This window comes from Trachemys scripta, chromosome 5 (assembly GCF_013100865.1).
Source record: "Trachemys scripta elegans isolate TJP31775 chromosome 5, CAS_Tse_1.0, whole genome shotgun sequence".
NCBI classification, from domain to species: domain Eukaryota; kingdom Metazoa; phylum Chordata; order Testudines; family Emydidae; genus Trachemys; species Trachemys scripta.
The window spans coordinates 76,942,966-76,964,068 of record NC_048302.1 but is presented as its reverse complement, the minus strand read 5'-3'; the positions used below and the strand labels follow the sequence as shown (position 1 = coordinate 76,964,068).

The following is a 21,103-nucleotide window of genomic DNA, read 5'->3' as shown; positions in this document are numbered from 1 at the left end:
TTATTTTGTTTTTCTTAACAATGGTTAAGTGCTTTTTTTGGCATCAAATGATGTATGGTATGCGGAAAAAAGAAATGAAAAGATTCTTTTTTTTTTTTGAAGCGTGATAAACCCAGTCATTTATACCCAACATGCCTCTCAATCACAGTCACCTTTTTCAGTTAAGCTATATCTGTAATATCTTGCAAAGCTCAACTTCTGTTCCCTTGAAAGCATTTCCCCATGCTGCCCCTCACACTTAGGGGGAGCTCCCCATAAGCATCTGCAAAGCCACTTGTAACATATGACAGATAGACAAATATGTAGAGCAACTGTAATTTTTGTATAAGGATGCCGAAAGTGGCTGCACAGTCAAAAGATTCATATTGGAATGCAGGGTTCTGCAACTGCTCAATGGAGCAGAGAACCTTAGGTTGCAGCTAAGAGTACAGGTTGATTTCTGTGGTGTTATATATATGTAAAGAGGGAAGAAAATGATTAAGTAGTTGAATACAATTCCTTCTTCCATCAATGAGAAAAACAACACATGGTACTAGAAGTAGACAGATTTGAGAGCAGGAAGAATTTCCACTGCAATTTCAGATGTCTAATCCACACATAAACAGGAAGGATAGATATCCTGAAACTACTGTTGAAATAAAGTGGGAGTGATATAGAGGAGTCACAGAAGCATTTTAAACAGAGGTCCTTGCTATATATGACTGCAATAAATGCATACACAATGAGCAGTGCCACGAAAGGGGCCTTATTAACAACTGTAGCTCATGCAGAAGTCCTAGAGATTTTCAAGAGCTTCCTACCCTTATGCAGGTACAAATAGGGTTCCAGCAATTTGAAATTTATTCTGTGCCCATGAAGAATGAAACCTACAACAATTTTCTTTTACACCTAAAATTGCAAGACCCAGCAGCCTTATAGTTTTGGATTCCTTGAGAGATCTGGAGATTAGAAAAGGCTGGCAGTGGGTTACAGTGTGGGTAGGAGATGTGAACAACCTGCTGAGACATTTCGAGGTAAGCTTAGAAAAGGCCATACAAATCTGAAAAGGCAGTGGAACAGGCAAAATTGAAATTGAAGGCCTTAAGTGAACAGGAGAGTCAAGAAATTCTGCATGAGGTTGACATGACATGAGCAGGATGTCAAAAATATGACTATACCATAAAATTCATTCCAGGAAGTTATTTACTTGTACTTGACACTTTGTCCACTACCTGAGATGAGACCCATCATAGTGCACAGTCAGTGGTGGATTAATAATTTTGCCGCCCCTAGGCCGGGAAATAATTGCCGCCCTGGCCTCACCCCAACTCCACCCTTTTCCCGCCCCCATTCCAACCCCCTCCCAAAAGTCCCCGCCCCAACTCCACCCCCTCCCTTCCCCTATTGGATCCCTTCCCCAAATCCCCACCCCCGGCCCCGCCTCTTCCCCCAGCGCGCGGCATTCCCCCTCCCTGCCCCACGAAACAGCTGTTTTGCAGCGCAAGCACTGGGAGGGGAGAGAAACAGGACGCGGTGGCGCGCTTGCAGAGGAGGTGGAGGTGAGCTGGAGCAGGGGGGTGGGGTGTAGAGGGGAGCTTCCGCTCCTGCAAATTTGCCGGCCTAGGCCTTATCGGCTTAGGCAATAATATGGCGCTGTGCACAGTGTGTACAAGAGAGCACAACTCCTCACAGGGAAAAGTGCAAGGAATGATTCAAAAACTATTACAGATAGTCTAAATGCCTGTGTGAAATTGAACATACAGTAAGAAATCCAGTGACTGGTTTGGCATGGAGGCATTGTGCTTTGATTTTATACAGCAGCTGCTACTGGTGGGGAAAGACTGATCTACCACACTAAATGCCAGTGGCATGCCAATTGCATATATGATGAACATGGGTATTGAAATCAGTATGGTACTTGCATGTCTGTGCAACCCGACAAAGACGTCCACTATAGAAGGAAGGAAATATCATGAAAGCATGCAATGGACTATCAATTTCTGCAGCGGTAAGATGCTGCCTCACTCTAACACAGAAAAATAAACAAATATTATAATTGTTATAGGTAAAAGAATCTCTCTTTTCCTGGTATTAAGTTAGCATGCATAAGCAGTTTACTACAAAACAAGCCTACCCTCTCAGAGATTATCTGCTGTGACTGAGATCCTCTTGGCACAGTAGCAAGGAGGGGAAGTCAGGGAGCTTATTATCGCACCCCAATTCTCCCTTTGGTCCCACCACAGTGAATTGCAGCCTGGAGGTTTGCTCTAGCCTATGCCAGGTGGCAACGGTCCCCAAGGAACCATCCACTAGCTGAGGTCAGCTGGAGCACAGCACATTTCAGCCATGCTTCCTATCTGTTCCCTACTCATCCCTGAAACCCCAACATGTCTTCTGTCCCAAGGTTATTGGAGAATGTGATGTAGGAGTGGATATGCTACCTGCACAACTGTCAGGGAATCCTTCATGCAAAGGGAATTCCCAGCTGAGGAAACAGGACCAGATTCAATTTCCTTTGAGCCGCCAGAACAATGCAAAGAGGGTGGAATGGAGGAGAGAATCTGATCCCAGAACTTCAGTGGAGCAACATGCATATGTGTTTAAAGGCTTTGAAAAGTTTTGCATATCTTAAATAATCTTAAAGAAAGATGCACAGGCTGCCATACATGCAGCCTGTATAGTTCCTTTGGCTCTGAAGAGCAGACTACAGTAAGCACCAGCTAGGATTCAAAGTCTCTTACTGAATTTTCAAAAATATGACTGCACCATAAAATTCACTCCAGGAAGTTGTTTACTTGTACGTGATACTTTGTCCACTATCTGAGATGAAACCCATCATAGTCAGCCTCCAGATGTGGAATTCAACATTGATAAGTACTCAGGTGCTCTGTTATGATGCACATGGGAACAGTTGCAAATTTCTGCAGAAGACGACGAGATACTATAAACTATACATTCTGGATGGGAAAATCAATTCACAGCTAAGCAATAGGTACATTACAGATATAAGCTTTTTCTGTTGGAGAGTGTTCTTAAAAGTAAGCATATTGTGATCCCATTAAATCTCAAAAATTATACTTCATTCATGAAGTGCACATTGAAATGGAAAACTCAAAAAGAGAGCACAAAGGATAATGTATTGGCTAGACATGAACAAAGGTATTTGTGACACAAATTCATCCTAAATTGTGGTAACTGCTTGAGCAACACGGTTGCATATGCCACCCCTACCTAAAGAACAGCACTTAAGTACACACACCTCAAATGAAGTATTCAATATGATTAGGTAAAATTTTCACTCGACAGAGAAGATAATATTTGGTTGTCATTGATGCATATTCAAGCTAACTGCAAGTATTTCAACTAGAGGAGGCCACTTCAAAATAGATCATCATAAAACCAGAAGCTATTTTAGCCAGATTTGGGTGTCTGAAAATAGTGAGGAATGACAATGGACCTCAATTTGCTATTACATATTTTGAGATCTTCACACAGGGGTCTCTGGATTTGAGCATATTACTTACAGTCCAAAACACCCACAAATTAATGGACTGGCAGAATGTGGTGTTACAATTGTTTAAAAAGCACACACACACACACACACAATGGAAAACCCTATCATGTGTAAACCAAATTTGTGGATTTTTGTGGCCACCTCAGCCTACATACACAGAAATACCGAGACCTGCTTAGAATTACAACAACACAGGCCTAGCTGAAGAAAAACCACAGGTCTTGTTTGGTAATGAAGTGATGGACATACTAAAGAAACAATAAAAGGGAGCAGAATCTTCAGGATTGCCAGCTGACTGGTCTGTTGCAACTCCAAAAAAGCACATAGTGTTATAATAGTTAAAAAAATCCTGAGAGTCATTTGAAATTGAGTGTTTGTGAAATTAGATGTGTTCATGTTGGAGATAAAAGAGAATAGTTTAAAATTAATTGTCGTATAAAAAACTAAAGATGGGTGGATAGCTGTTATTTTTGCATCAGGACATGAGATGTCAAAAAATCACCTTCTATATCAGAATACAGGATGACTTTACAATGTGAAGTAAGAACAAAATGATTTAACTGTTGAATGCAAGTAAACTTTGCACAGAAGAACATATTAAGAAAGCAAAATATTCAAACTTCCTTTCTCATGCACAGAGATCTCAAGGAATTAGTAAAATTAGCTCTTGGATAGAACTGACAGGTACATTTTAACCTTAATTTGGCTTTTTGCATGAAAGACATAGAACCATCAAAATTACATATAGGAAAGACTCCTTAAGTTATTCTATTAACTGAGCCCTATTACTGCTGCTATCATATGCCCTATATTATTTCTTGTTGCTGACAAAAATTTTAGTGCACAGGGTACAAGTAAATTAGTAGTAACTGTAATGGTGGTAACAGGAACTTGTGAAGTCCGTCTAGTATAGTGGCAAGCTTACACCAGCCTGGTAAGAAGAGAAAATGTCATGTTGGCACATGTTGTAGATACATGTTAGCTCTATTTTTGTTCCCATGCCTAAACCTTACAAAGGGAAATGCTTGTGTTGTTATGTAACAATATACCCAACCAACATAAAGTACAGATGCTATGAAAAGTTATTTCAGTGTCTCTCTCACAGGACCACTAAAACGTTCACATTTATACATTAGCTATTAAAGTCTAAATGCAGTGTAAGAGAGATCATCTTTCAAACAATTGATGAGAAGAGTTTGAAAAGTGGATATTTATCAGACAAGAGACGGTTGACATTCTTTACTATAGTGGTAGCTGCAGAAAGCTGTTTTTCTGAGGTGAAAAATAGAGATGTTAGAAAAAATGAAGGAATATAATCAACAATGTACTTCATTAAACCAGAATATGGCTTTTGCACTGCATATTGAGTTATATTTTTATAGCAGAAAGCCAACACAAGTGATTACCTTTTCAGCACAGTGTACCTGAAATTAGATACACAAACTCCTATTAGCAATACTAAGAGTTGTGTAACTAATTCCCTGCATACAGCAGTGACAATTACCTAAAAATACAAATCTAGTTTAACTCCATAAGTTTCTTGTTGCACATTAACTTTCTCAAAGTGCATAAGGTATATGATGCACAGTTGATTGAAAATTAAAAAAAGGGGTCGGTATCATAAAATAATTCTATTTAAAACACCGATTATCGAGTATACAAATTTATTATGGGTATTTCTACTGGTTTTGTTTTCCCTCTGCTGTTTAAATACAAGGGTACATTTACTCCACTGATTTTCTAAGGAAGGCTATAGATGAAATCTACAATTGTAAATCATTAAAACCTGCTTTATCCTAACCAGGGTAAGTCTTCAGCTTTACTGCATTCTGAATACAAAACAATAAAGGAGTCTTACACTGCATGCAGGATGTGTACACAACCCATCCATTCCTCCCAGAGCTTTATTTCAGTTTTGATTAATTACTCAGGGTGGGATTTTTTAAGGCCTACGTTATCACTTTTCTCTTAGGCCCCCATGGGGAAAAATAAAAGTCAGTGCCTGAGAAGGATATTAAAGAAACCCCAAGCAATCAGTGGTGTTGTGTGCAACATTTAAACCCCAATTATCTTATTTTGCAACTCTCTCTTATCTTCACAGTTCCATGAGCTAGACACCCCTAGCTCTTCTTACATATACTGGATCTATGTCAGATTCAAGGGGGAAACTGTGTTGTTCAGGACCTGCTTTATACATTTAAATTAAATCTCACAACAGGAGTAGAAACACAGAAATGGGTAAGTGTGTAACAAAATGTCTATTATTATGGTGACAGAGTGATGTACCTTTTAAAGCATTTTCCAGTTTTGTTTTGGTTGCCCCCCCCCCCATAAAAAAGAATTTGTGATCCACAAATGATCAGAACCAAAATAAATTATGGTCAAGTAACTGAACTTTTCTGATGTGTAAATTGAATCATTCCCACACGCTGGTGTTTCATAATTAAAAGACCCTTTTCACTGTGGGAAATTTTACTGAATTTTGTATTAAAAGAAGAAACAAACCATCAATCAGGAGGGGGTAGGGAAACTCAAAGAGCTCAACACATTAAACTTGAAGAGTGCAGTTGAATTCTGAATGATTTGCTCCAGGAGACTGTAGATCTTTAAGGCAGACTACTGTACAAACATTAATGAGCAGAATGCTTATCAGATACTCTGTTCTAAAATCTTTTGTAGTTCCCTAGTAGAACACAATTTCCATTTGGTGGAAAAGCCCCAGAATATGGTTTTAAACAAACCCTTTTTTCAAGGTTCACAAGCTTTAAATTACTAGACGTTGGCTACCATTGAGAAAACTCACTGAGCTATAACCAGAGAAAAAAATAACCAGGTACAATTCAATTCACTATGGTTGCCACGTAAGTGCTCCTCAGGAGGATCAAGACTAGCTGGGAATAAGATTGCTGCCTAATGCAAACAATTCCAAGTGAACGTAGAAATTTAACATACCATACTTATAACTCAGGTGCTTTTAACTGAGTTTATTAAAGTTCATGGCTACTGCTAAAAGTTCCAAAATATTAAGCAAGAGTATGTACATTAAAAAGCAAATATTTACCATGATATAGCATAAATATCTCACTGTGGCTTATATTCAGAACACAAGATAAAGATCATGATAACTAAACTCAATATTGAAATATGATAATTTACTTGTTAATGATGTTTTTTCTCAAGTTCAGTAAATATGGTGGAGGGGTGGAGGATAGGAAATAGAAGGAGGAAAAAAGAAAGGAAAAAAAAAAAAAAGAGATAAGCCAGATCCTCAGCTTGTGTAAACAGGCATAGGTCCATTGAAGTTAGAGCTATGCTTATATACACCAACTCTGGATTTGACCCAATATTGTTAATATAAAAATGTAAGGACATAATCATTGATCCAGTAGCAGAGATTACTGGTAATGGATTAGGAAGTAGGGTACAGAGACAAAGTACAGATTGGTCTTTTGTGATTTTGCAGTACTGCTACTATCATATCAGTTAGACATTTAATTGTCTTCACTGCAATTTATGAATCCCAATACAACCAGAGACTCTGGGATGTTTTGACTTACCTTCTCTTCTTTCTTCACTCAGGAGCTTTTTGTTTTCTGAGTTTAATACAACGGTTTTACTCCAGCAGGACACAAACAATCCAGAAATCTGTAATGCAAATGGATCACAAGCATGAATTTATCAAGGAAAAACTCTAACAAATATTCTATGTATAATGATTCTTAATTACAAAATACAGTATTACTTTTCAATTCTATTGAGGGGCAGAAATACTAAATGTTGGTCTTGTTCTGGGTCATCATCGTTGTCTTCTGTTTAACAGCAATGCATGAGTGCGTCTTTAGATCTCAGATATTATTTAAAAGGTAAATTGAGACGTAGGTTATCTGCTGTGAATATTTATTATGGATATTGCTAGACTAACGTTACAGCATTGGCAAAGGTAATTTTACTTGATTTCACCGAGAATTTCTTTGATGAAAGTTTTCCATCGAGAAATTCTAAGCCATCAAAATCAAAACTTTTTGTGGAAATGCATCAGATTCATCGAAACTTTTGTCAGGTCCAGGATGGAATTTCCCAGAATAGTCTAGTGGTTAGGGCAGTGTTTTCCAAAAGGTGGGTTATGAGCAGGTTGTAGATGGGTCACAGGTTGGGAGCTGAGGGCAAGCCCTGAGGTGCGAGGGGAGGTTCTAGAGAAGGAGGCGGCAGCACACCAGTGGGAGAGGACAAAGATGACAATGCTGGCTTATGACTTCATTCCCACCCCGAATTTAGACCCTGGGAAGGTTGTTAACAAAAAACAAGCAAACAAACAAAAGACAAAATGAAGTTGGTGGGTTGCCTTAGTAAAAAGTTAGGGAGTCAATAGATTAAGGCAGATGCCTGAGATGTGGGAAATGTAGTTCAAGTTTCTTTTCTGCCTGATTTGAAGCAGGGACTTCAATCTGTCTCTCCCATATCCACTAACCACTGGATTATTGAGTATTCTGAGATAGTCTCTCTTCCTCACTCTCAAATTTCAAAAGGCTTTGGTTTCATATCAGAACAAAAGCAGATATCCAAACCTCAATTTAAAAAAAACAACAGAATTCTTGTTTTCTGGCCAGCCTATTATACCTTCGATACCAACTGTAAGAATGACTTTTTGGGATTCCATATTTGTTTTCTCTCATTTATTTTCATATTTTATTTTGTCATCTCATAAGTAAAATGTTATTTCCTAACTGTCATGGCCAAACTCACCCTGAGATCTGAAAGTCTAGCTGCATTCTTTCTGGCATTAACATTGTCAATAATAATGATTTTTCAGTTGTAACTTAACAATTCTGTTGATGTGTGAACTAGAAAACATTCTAACTCACTCTCCCATAGCCCTGTAAAACCAATAGTGTCAACAATAGTAAGCAACAAAAACAAACAAAAAGACAATGCTTAATTTCATAAGTAAGTAGAATACCTATAGAGAGCAGATTTATTGAGCAATAAGCCATTTTCACATTGTCACTTTCCTGAACAATCATTTTTAACTGTTCAGAAATTAATTGTAATGTAACTTTCTACGTTTAATATTCAGCAACTTTTGGGGTACAGCCAGTCACAAAAATAGAGAATTGGTAATTAAAAATGGTGTGTAGAATCAACTGCTATAATGCTAGCTTCTGAAAATACCATTTCATACTTATCATACTCTCTTTAACATTCTAAACATGTTCAATTTTGGTACTCTCATTGGGGAAAAAAAAGATTTTCATGCCATAGATTTGAATTTTGCAATTATTTTTGCTTTTAGCACTTCTCTCCAAACATTAGTCTACACAGTCCACAGTCCTCTCAATTATTTCTATGAGCCTGTCAGAAATACTGAACTCTGTAACAATAAAAAAAAAGGATGCCGATGGAATGAAAAATAAAAGAGTTAAATGTAACACATTTGTGCCAATATCTTTTCACCACAAGGTGTTTTTTTTCCGAAGTATTTTCAACATCATTCCATAAAAATGCATTGTGAAGGACAATTTCCCAATATTTTCTTTTTAAAGGAAACAGGCCAAATATAAAACCACCACCACCAACAGCAGCTTTTACAGGAAGCCTTTAAAAAAAGAGTTATCCCTGGGGTAGATGGACCAGAATATGAAAAGAAATGGTAAAATCATAATCAAAATCAAAGACCATTCTTAGTATGTTCTCCACACTTTAGAAGGGTTTCAGGAGTCATGATCTCAGTTTATGGAGGCAGAGACTATGGATATTACACTAACTACCAATACTGAATGGCATAACATTCTGAAAAAATGGCTCAGCTATAGTTTTGTAGCAAACTCATAACTGAATCATAGGAAGAGATAATGTTATAATAGATGATAAATACAAAACAGGATAATGGAAGCCTAGAAAGTAGTAGTGAATAATAATCCCAGTCATGAATGACCTAACATCTTGAGACACTGCACATGTCTTGTCACATGCCTTTAATTGGGGCAATAGATAGAAAAATCTGCGTGGGATCACAGCTCTGAAAAAAATAAAATTATGCACACCAAACACAAAATAGATACCGGTAAATAGTATTTACACCTTTACCTCAATATAACGCTGTTCTCGGGAGCCAAAAATCTTACCGCGTTATATCGAACTTGCTTTGATCCACCAGAGTGTGCAGCCCCATCCCCCCGGAGCACTGCTTTACTGTGTTATATCCAAATTCGTGTTATATCGGGTCACATTATATCGGGGTAGAGGTGCATGTTTTGTTCCAAATAAGTCACTAAACACTACAAAAAACTGAACAGCAATATGGAGACAAAGCTCTGAAAAAAGCTTGGAGAATCACACAATCAATGCAAACTGTTTTACTATTTGATGGCCAGATAAACAAATCATTGAGTTATACCAGCTGATGATCTCTCTCTGAAAGTTCACTGTTAAGAATGCTAAGAATCTATCATTAACTTAATTTGGATTCTATGTTTGGGTGTTCTTTCATCTTGCTTGTTTTCATCTTTTGGTTAATGGATTTAATGTTCATTTAACAAATTGCTGATATCAAGTTTATTTGTTTTTGCTGTGGAAACAAGGTGTGAAAGTTCCTACAGAGCTACTTCATGTTCTTCTGGGTCACTAATAATACTGAATCCTATTGTTCAACACTAGAGTGTCATAAGAGAATGTGTGCCTATACACAAACACACACACGATTTATGTGTGTTTATTTTTTCCTATTTCTTGTAAACAAAAATTACATTTAAAAACAACAAACAATCAAGGTTAGTTACCAGTAACTAGATTTCTTTGAAATGAGCCTCTGTATGTTCTCACTTGTGTGATGAAAGTGCTTCCACCACAAGCTTCTGGAATCTGCTTCTTCAGGAATTCTGAACCTACAACTCCAAAGAAGCTGGGCAGGCAAGCAACGACTATGAATGTGCAGAGCTCATCTCAAAAACTCCAGTTATTTGTAAACAACCTTCAGTTTCTTCAAGTGGTCTCTGCACATTACCAACTGTGGGAGTTTAGTAAGCAGTAATTTTTTTTTTTTAAAGAAAGGTAGAATGAAGATTTCTAGGTGAAAAAAGGGACTGCAGAATTGCCAGAAATCAGTATCAACTCTGTATGCCAGGTCAAACATGTATTAGAAATGACAGCAAACTCTCACTCTCCCAAAACAAGCCTCAAATGAAGGAAAAATAGCTAAAAGCACACATAAAACTTCAAGTAGCTTCCTTACAAAATTCTGTGATGAAGCCCATGGGAAAACATGTTATGGAAAACACATTGTCATAATAATTGTGATACATAAGATGATGCATTTGGGTAATCTTTGAGCTGTGATAAAAGGCCACTTAGTCCCACCTCCTGCTTTTGGGGAACTCAAGGATTAATCTGGTCCTCGTAGAAAATATATGACACTGGATATCCAAGTATGGAGCCAAATCTTCCTGGATATGAATAAGGCATGGAGAAATACAGACAGGCTAGTGCCAAGAAAGATGGACAGAGACCATCAAAGATGGAAATTAGGATAAGGACAAAGATAGTGACATATTTTCTGTATATAATATGGCATATGGAATCATTAGGCCTGTATATCTCATTTACTTTCTGACCTGAAGTAACAGCTATAACAAATGCATTGTCACAAGGCTATGGAAGAGAACAGTTTGACAAATGTGTGAATAGAGTCTCCATGAGTCATGTGAAAAAAAGCTTCACACACAGAAGGGACTACTCGTAGGGTAGCTCAAATGAATCCATCTCACCACAGAACTCAGAGCACAACCCATACATGACAAAACAACTACCCCAAGCAGCCCTAGTGAGTACACAGTGCAACCATTTCATTAACAGAGAACTGGCATCAACCTGGACAGATCTGGGCACCTTGGCCACTTTGGAAAGTCAGAGTCAAATATGCTTGATTCTTACCATTGGACTCAGTCAACCAGCAATAGTTCTAGGACTATGATGCTGATTTTGCCAGACATAATTTTTTTTTGACACTGATGAAGCCAGACCCCTGGCACCGGTCTTGCTTGATCTAGAAGATCTGAAGAATCTGGCATCACTTATCCCAGCCACAGAACCACTTTGATCTGTAATTCTCCTGAGATAGTAGGGCAGTTCCCTGAGTATTGGATTCAGGCATGAATGGAGCCAGGGACAGTGGCACTGCTTATCCAACACATAGAATTGACAATGCCAGGCCCTCAGCCCAAGATTCAGTCAATATGAATTAATCGAGGGACCTCTGTGCTACTAATGTTGAGCATAAAGTCAATGGGCATAAAGTCCAACCCTTGGTGGATCCAGGGATTCAACTCTGATCTGGGAATCAAGATGCTGCTCATAATGAGCATAAAACCACTTTGGCAAGCAATTCTCTAAAGTTGACAGGATCATTGATAATGGACTTGGTTAACCCAAATTAATAGACTCTGGTGCTGCTTATGCCAAACACTTGACACTCCAGAATCAATGGTGTGGGATCCTTCATGTTATATGTAGGGCTTGTCTACAAATGGACACTAAGGAAAATTATTCTGAATTAAATAAGGGCTTGTCTACAGAAACAATGAGTTCATGGCGGGTGAGGGTGTGAATGTACCCCGCACCTGCCTGCCTCGGAATAACAAACTATCCATGTGGACCCTGCTGCTGCACATTAACAGTTTGTTAATGTGCCGTGATCTAGTCCTTTTAGAAACAGGACTAGATCAAAGCACATGAACTACTAACGTGCATCATCAGGGTCATAGAATCATAGAGTATCAGGGTTGGAAGGGACCTCATGAGGTCATCTAGTCCAACCCCCTGCTCAAAGCAGGACTAATTCCCAACTAAATCATCCCAGACAGGGTTTTGTCAAGCCTGACCTTAAAAACCTCTAAAGAAGGAGATTCCACCACCTCCCTAGGTAACCCATTCCAGTGCTTCACCACCCTCCTAGTGAAAAAGTTTTTCCTAATATCCAACCTAAACCTCCCCCACTGCAACTTGAGACCATTACTCCTTGTTCTGTCATCTGGTACCACTGAGAACACTCTAGATCCATCCTCTTTGGAACCCCCTTTCAGGTAGTTGAAAGCAGCTATCAAATCTCCACCCCCCATTCTTCTCTTCTGCAGACTAAACAATCTCAGTTCCCTTAGCCTCTCCTCATAAGTCATGTGCTCCAGCCCCCTAATCATTTTTGTTGCCCTCCGCTGGACTCTTTCAAATTTTTCCACATCCTTCTTGTAGTGGGGAGCCCAAAACTGGACACTGTACTCCAGATGAAGCCTCACCAATGTCGAATAGAGGGGAACAATCATGCCCCTCGATCTGCTGGCAATGCCCCTACTTATACAGCCCAAAATGCCATTAGCCTTCTTGGCAACAAGGGCACACTGTTGACTCATATCCAGCTTCTCATCCACTGTAACCTGTAGTTCCTTTTCTGCAGAACTGCTTCCTAGCCATTCGGTCCCTAGTCTGTAACAGTGAATGGGATTCTTCCATCCTAAGTGCAGGACTCTGCACTTGTCCTTGTTGAACCTCATCAGGTTTCTTTTGGCCCAATCCTCTAATTTGTCTAGGTCCCTCTGTATCCTACCCCTATCGTCCAGCATATTTTCCACTCCTCCCAAGTCCTCCCAGTTTAGTAAGGCCAGTAAGGGAAGATTCACACCACAGCTTGTTGTAAACCGATCGTTTGTTTAGACAAGCTCTTGAGGTGTAAATTTAATGTGGATTAATTAAACTGCATTAAACTCCTGTGTAGACACTCTCATTCAGAATTAAAGTGGCCTTAATTCAGTTTAGTTTCATTCACTTTGGAAGTGAATTAAACAAAGTCAAATTAAGGCCAGTTTAATTCTGAATGAGTATGTCCACACAGGGGTTTAATTTAGTTCATTTCTGAAGTGAATTAAGCTCAACTAAGTAAAGGCAGAATTAAGGCCATGATACTTCTGAATAAGCACCTTCACAGAGGGATTTAATGTGGTTAACTAAACCATTTAAAAGCCTGATTTAAATAAACTTTCCTGAGGGCTTGTCTACACTGCCTTACAGTTCAGATTATGGAGCTATGCATAGCAGTACACAAAGTGCTTCACTGTAACTCCCCCATGTTGGCATTGGGGGTGCAAACTGAAAGGTTCCTAGTTCGAATTAATGTAATCGTGGGCAGGATGGGCAGTGTAGACAAGCCTGAGTTTCCCCATGTAGACAAGGTCTAAGTCAACCTCAATCCCACTCATACTAAGCACAGCGTTCATGTTTCCAGGACTTCAGCACCACACTCTGTCGATTCAAAAGTATCTGGGTCCTCAGGATGGTCACACTAAGCACAGTAGCACTTTAGCAAGCAGCTCTTCAGAATCAACAATGCAAAGTCCTCAACACTGGATTTTGTTGACCTGGATAGCTCCAAGGACCCTTCGGTATGAATCCCTGGCATTGCACTTGATCAGGCAGAATGGATCCCGAGATCTTGATGCTATTTATGTCAGACATAGTGTCGCTTTGGTGAGTAATTCTCTAAAGGCCTGCTAGATTTTCAGATTGCCAGATTTTTAGTCAATTACACCTGAAGACCTGCTCCTGCCAGCCATAGTGAGAAGCGACCTTCCCATCTCTGTGGGTCCAGATGATACCTGTGCTGTGTGGGCATCCTCCTCTTTTCCTCATCTTTCTTAAGAAAAGCTGACAATGTAAAGATGAGGGGCATAGCCCCAACAGACACTGCTTTCTAGAATATTTCAAGGGCCCACAGTGTAGGCACCTTGATCCCACAAGAAGACTCAATACTTTTAAGTGTGAATTGTTTTCCTTGTTAAGAATAAAGCCGTTCATTTAGACAATGTATGTAAGAGAATGCTTGAATGTGCACTTTATCAGATTAGTCACAAATTTTTGGTTCTTGCTGTTCTGGAACTCACATTTTTCTTTACTAACATTTAACTTAGGTTCCCCATTGACAAAAAACACATTCTTCTGGAACCTTTACTACCAGCATTTACACAAATATATATATTTTAAAGCCTTGTCATAGTAAAATAAAATAATGTTACTATATATTAGAAGAAGAGAGCTAGCCTATTCTATGGCAAGTTCCCATATTTTTGACTCAATTGCAACTGAAATATACCTATAGGGTCTCCATGGAGTCTTGCATGCTCTTTAATTCATTTTGTTATTAACAGCAGCCGCTAGAGCTGCTGATAGCAAGTAAATTTCAATAACAATGCTTCCGGAACAGAGTATGGAAAAATACAATATTTTAGTATTTACAAATGTCATTAGTTAGAAACCCTGCACCTAGGCTTTTAATGAGTGAAAAAGTTTTTGTGGCAGGTTGTCTATGGAATTCTTTCCCACTGAACACACTTTATATTATTTTCATCTTCACAGTACTAAGGGTAAAACCTGCTGAGATGCAGCCTCCCATTTACAGGGTGTCAATGAGCCGTCATACACACTTAAAATAATTGGTGTCATAGGAGAAGGTAACATTACAGAACAGTCCTCCCCGCGATATCATCTATGGGCACATGTTCAAAATGTACATGATAATCAAGGCACCATGCTTCTTTCTTCTCAGACCAAACTTGGCATCAGTGAAACTGGTCAGAAGTAAAAACTTCATGCTGTAATTATTAGTGCTAGTAATTCAAAATCCAGAACATCTTTCTTCAATTAAATATTTACCCACACTACGCAACTTTCTGAACATCATATTTCAGCACTCACAAAGAATCAAAGAGACCTTATAGCCCCCCGCAAGTCCCACAAAAACCCCCAAAACACCTTTTGACTATTAAAATGTTTATTATATTCTCACTAGTACAGAGAAAAGAACATTTAGTAATGAATACTAAAACTCCTTTTTTCTCAGTTAAGACTGCGACATTGTATTGCTTAAATTAATGTAAGTCAAGAGCACATTCTCAGACAAACTTAGTGGCAAATCAGCAAAGCTATACATAAAATAAAACAAACAATACACCTCATTTTTTACTATAGATTACTGCTTAAACAGAGGTTGGTATTCTTTATTTACATGAAATGTAATTAGGTCTGCTGCTGTCAGTACTGTGAAAAATGCAACTGCTCAAGGAAGACTGTAAATCTGAAAAATATATTTTTTTAAAAAGTGAAGGATGATTGTGTGTGTGTGGCAACAATGTTCACTTTGGGAACGTAAATACCATTCACAATTTTAAATTGGTTTGGGGCTCAGGGTATCATTATATTGTAGTTGTATAGAACACTTATTTAAAAGTGTTTTCTTGATCCCAAGTTTAGATGCTGAACATTCATGTGTAACTGAGCAGACTGTATCTGCATTAAACGACATGATAAAGAGCTTTTGTGTGCATTTTTCTACTGTAGATTGCCTCTGAATGCAGAACAAGCTAAATATTTGTAATTCTGAGACAAAGAAAACCAAATACACCGCTACCTCGATATAACGTGACCTGATATAACATGAATTCGGATATAATGCGGTAAAGCAGTGCTTCGGAGGGGCGGGGCTGCACACTCCGGTGGATCAAAGCAAGTTCAGTATAACGCAGTTTCACCTATAACACGGTAAGATTTTTTGGCTCCCAAGGACAGCGTTATATTGAGGGAGAGCTGTACCTCTGAATGCCAGATATTAAGGAATGTCTGTATTCGGATTTGAACTGTCTGCATAATCAAGTTATTTGAAGTTTTGGAAGGAACACTGGCTTAACTGGAGGACAGCTTCTTGGTGTATCAAAATATTATTTTAAACACTCAATTTTTCAGTTCAAATCTGGCCCATCAAATAACAAACAGTTCTATCATGAGTGCACATGAATGCCTCAAAAGAGTGTTCTGTGAGCCTACATTCTGAGCTCTCTCCAGCACTGATCCTAACTCCCACGTGAGGACGGGTGTATAATTTTCATTGATAGGCCAGGGTGCATTTGTGCAGAAACATGCTGTCTGGAATAAGGCCCTGCAGCTGTGCCTGCCTGGTGGCCTAATAAGCACAGCTGGGCTGCATCAGTTATGCTGCCTTATGGATCACTCCGCCTGAGTGGCTGAGGAAGCTAGCAGGCCTTCTCTTAAGCCCAGCAGCAACAGTATCTTACTGACTCTAGGAGTACTGTTTGATAATAAATTAACTTGGAAAGGTCACTCGGATAATATTGTACAAAAATGTAAATGTAGGATGAACTTACGGCAGTGTAGTTGGAAACAAAAGAGGTTAAGATTAAGCTTGATAAGTTTATGGAGGGAATGGTTTGATGGGATAACGTGATTTTAGTCAATTAATCAACAGCGTGCCATCACTGGTAAATAGTATCAATGGTCAATGAGGGTCTGGCTGGAGAATCTTGCCTGCATGCTCGGGGTTCTACTGATCGCCATATTTGGGGTCGGGAAGGAATTTTCCTCCAGGGTAGATTAGCAGAGGCCCTGGAGGTTTTTCGCCTTCCTCCGCAGCATGGGGCGGGGGTCGCTATCTGGAGGATTCTCTGCAATTTGAAGTCCTTAAATCACAGGATTTTGGACTTCAACAGCTGAGTCAAGGGAAAGGGGGTGGGTCAGCTTTTGTGGTCTGCATCATGCGGGAGGTCAGACTAGATGATCATACTGGTCCCTTCTGACCTTAAAGTCTATGAGTCTATGAGGTTACAGCTAAGAAGGTATTGATGATGATGATGTATAGAACATTGATAAGACCAGTTTTGAGTACAGATGCCAAGCTTTTGGTTCCGCCTCAAAAACAATTCTTAGAAACTTGGAATGGCTCCTGGTCAAAGCTCTGCGATTGGCATGTGGCCCAATGATAACATCAGTCTGTATGCTGCAAATAGCCACTGGAGAAGCATCAATAAATCTAAGGATCAAACTATTTGATCTAAACTTTTGGGCAAAGGTAAAAGGGAATCATGGAAATGAAGTACACAACAGATTTTTGAGGACTGCTGGGTCCTTAATAGACAAAATTATATGGATTTCTGGAGACTTCCTCATATTATCAGGATCTAAAAAACAGGTAAAGGAGAGATGTAAAAAAGAAAAATTGAGAGAGCTAAAAATTGTTAGTTACAGAAAAATCAAATTACAGCTGGACGTGCGACTTCTGCCTCTGTAATTTTATCTGATTCTTTGTCAGGCATGATGACAATCAGAACAGAGACTTGGGAAAGCAGAAATAACATAATAAGTGAAATAATGGAAATAACGCAAGAAGCTATGTGTGTAACAATAGTATGTATTCTGGCACATATTGGAATATATGGAAATGAGATAGCTGACAAAGCCGCAAAACAAGCTCTAAAAAAATGAGCAGGTAGATATTAAGATACCCTTAAGTAGACAAGAATTTAAAAGTGTAGTCACAAGGAGCTTGCCAAGGAATGGCAAGAACTATGGACTAAGGAAACAAAAAGATGAAGGTTTTGTGATATATGCTCAAAAATCAAAAATACTATTGTATTTCACAGTCATGACAAAGATGTGTGCTATGTAATGTGTGCAAAACCAAAGAAACCATGGCTCATGCTCTGTAGCATTGTGAGCAATATTCTACGGAAACAACGTTTCTTTATGAAAATTGAGTCAGCTTGGAATCAAAGATTTTTCCCTACAGGAACTAGTGAGAATATAAGGAAAATGGAATAGTGCAAAAAAAAAACTAAATTTTCAAAAAAAAAAAAAAAAAATCCTTGCCATGTTTCTCTAAAGGTACTAGACTGAGTGAAAGGAGATTTAAAAAAAAAAGGGGGAATGAAGAAAGTGGTGGTCAGAGCTTTGTATGATGAGGCAGTATGATGAGTTGAGACCCAAAAAACAAAGATAGCGAGACAAGCTTACTGATAGAGAATCTGCAGGCATGTGTACTGAGCTATCTCCCTGTGCTTGCCTTCTGCCCTTCTCCAGCCTGGACCCTGACATGCTCCTGGCCCTTGTTCCAGCCTTGCTCTAGCCTTCCCCCACTACAGGTAATCTGGTTCTGACCTTTGGCTCCGGATGCCTAGCTCCGCCTCTACCGTTGGCTCTGGCATTCAGACTCTGACTTTGGTTCTGATCTTGCCTTGACCCTGGCATTCAGACTCCTGCTCCAATCACTAAGCTGATCACTCACTATCTCGTTTCCTGACACATGCAAACACCCCCCTGAGTTCTATGTCATTCCCCAGCTTGTGTCTTTCTGGCCCTACAGAAAATCATTTCTGTCAGTTTTGAGGGAAAACAATCTGGTTGGAAGAACTCTGCCAATACTCTTGGTCTGTCAGTTGATTCTTTGTCAGGAGTTAGTGCAGATATGGGAGCCAGAACTTACCTCTAACTTTATATTTACTTCACACAGATATTGCCAATATAATTTTGAAAGATCAGAGTCTCAATTACAATTGCTCATGAAGCCTTAAGGTGCAATTATACAATTGCAGAATTACATAAAAAGATGCCTGCAAAACCTGCCAAGAACAAACCCGTTATGAAACTTTCCAAATTATAAAGTAACTATTAGTACCTTTTTCTTCTCCATTGTCTCTGTCTTCTTAATCAAAGAGGCATAGATTTGCAAAATCAGAAGTATGCAAATACTTGCATGCACCTTAATTATGCATGTAAATACCAGATATATATGTGCCAGTCATGTATATCTGATATTCTGAAGAAGGGCTCTTTGTAAGCTCAAAAGCTTGTTTCTCAACAATATAAGGTCCAATAAAAGATATTTCTTCACCCACCTTTTCTCTCTAATGTGCCAATCAGGCACTTACACATACAAATGGCTAATTAGATTCCCAATTTCTGTTCTAAAGTGCAAAATCTGTCAGAAAACAAACAAGGACCTTTCCCCACCTGATGGGCTTTTATCTTTTTTATTCTAAGGAAACTAAAAAGAAAGTGTCATTCCACTGAATTCATTTAAAAAACTTGAAAGCCCACTGCAAACTCTGAGTGCTTGGTTCAAATGGGTTCATTGTAATTGATGTATTGTGTTTTTCAATCACCATACCTTATAGCACTGAGTGATTACCACTAAATGGCAGCTGATCATTAAGGTATCCTATAACATATAGGCGCAGTAGGTTTATCTATGAAAATTACAGTTTCTCTTCCTATATTTTGAGAACAGCAAAAAAAATGAAGGTGAATTACACAGTGGGTTGCATAAAGATTGCCAACAGTGAGCCTTCACTAAAGCCATCTACAATTTGATGAAAACTTTAAGTTAGTTTGCAGATATTCATGTCAAACCATGTATCAGATCTGATTCACCTGAAACTGAAGATTATCACCATAGGTTAAACCACTATGTGGTTTTAGATCCAATATTCTTTGCTCCTCTTTTCTGCAGTCTCTTCAGAAACTTGTGAAACAGTAAGGTAGGGGGAGGGGGAAGAGAAGGGCTAAGTCTTAAAAGATTTGATGGTTTGCTCTTCAAGATCCATGACTGGATTAACTGAAAGAAATCAAACTGTTTAAGAGGTATATGCTGATCAGCAAACACATGCCTCAGGCAATATTTTTTACAAACTCTTTATTAATATTTAGAGACATTGCGAGGATGTAAATTTTTTTCTCTTGCTTATTTTTGAAGAATTGAACATGGCAATGAAAAGGTGGTATGCCCATAAATCCAATAAGTGTTCTATTGGAAATCAATGCCTTGGACAAGTATGGTGACTAAAACGTTGGTGGGGTATAATTGCCCTTGTCAACCTTGAACACAGTGACTAAACAACAGGAAAATAAAATCAATACCACACCAACTGCACACATATATGTTCACATAGAGAAAACAAATCAATGTATAGTGTGAAAACCTGCAATCTGTTCAGAATTTGCTCTGTCTTCTGATGTATTAATGCTTTTGATTACACTGAACAAAACTTACATCATATCAAGGCTTATCACTTTGAAAATGGTGACTCGCGGGTTCCAGTTTAAAGAAGGTTTGATTTTATTCTATGTGATATGTATTGCCCTAGAGATAAACATAGAGCTCCCATTGATATAAATGGGAATTCTGAATGAAAATCTATGCCAGTAATATCACTAAGTCTGCAGTAATACCCTAGTCACCCACCTGCTTACATTTATATTTAAAGATTTATATCTAGAGTCCTCTTTTCTAAGAACTCTGACAAGATGGACATGAAATATAATTGCAATTAGAGATGTGCTGAGCTACCAGAAAAATACATCTGGACACTAAGTCACGAGGAATACCTGCTGATTCCCAGGTAGTGTGGATACTTAACTTATCTGCATGCTGTGCATCTAGTTACTGTTTGTATTTCAGAAGAGAGATCCATTACCCATATCAATAGTGGCCATCCAATTATAAACAGAGCATGTTACTTTAACTATCATAATAAATTAGGTTGCAAAGTGGCAAGTCATGAAGACAATACATCATAATTACAACCAACCGATAACAGGTTATGTGAATGTGATATCCATCAAATAGCAACACATTACATCCAATATCAACACCAGCTATTAGAGTAGGCAGATTGGGTTCTTTTGCTTTCTCATGTGGCTTATAATGACAGAAACATCACTGCCCACCTATCATACCTTACATCAAAGTACTAATGCTTCTGCTTCTGAATTATGATTTTTACCGGC

General features: G+C 38.6%; 1 protein-coding gene across 1 annotated transcript in view; it reads right to left on the bottom strand.

The window, feature by feature from the left end:
- Positions 1–21,103, bottom strand: part of TENM3 (teneurin transmembrane protein 3) — a 1,277,620-nt gene that overhangs the window by 727,319 nt on the left and 529,198 nt on the right. Inside the window, exon 4 of the mRNA XM_034771464.1 lies at positions 7,051–7,138. The gene's annotated coding sequence lies outside the window, so the exon portion shown is untranslated. The remainder of the gene's footprint in view (positions 1–7,050; positions 7,139–21,103) is intronic.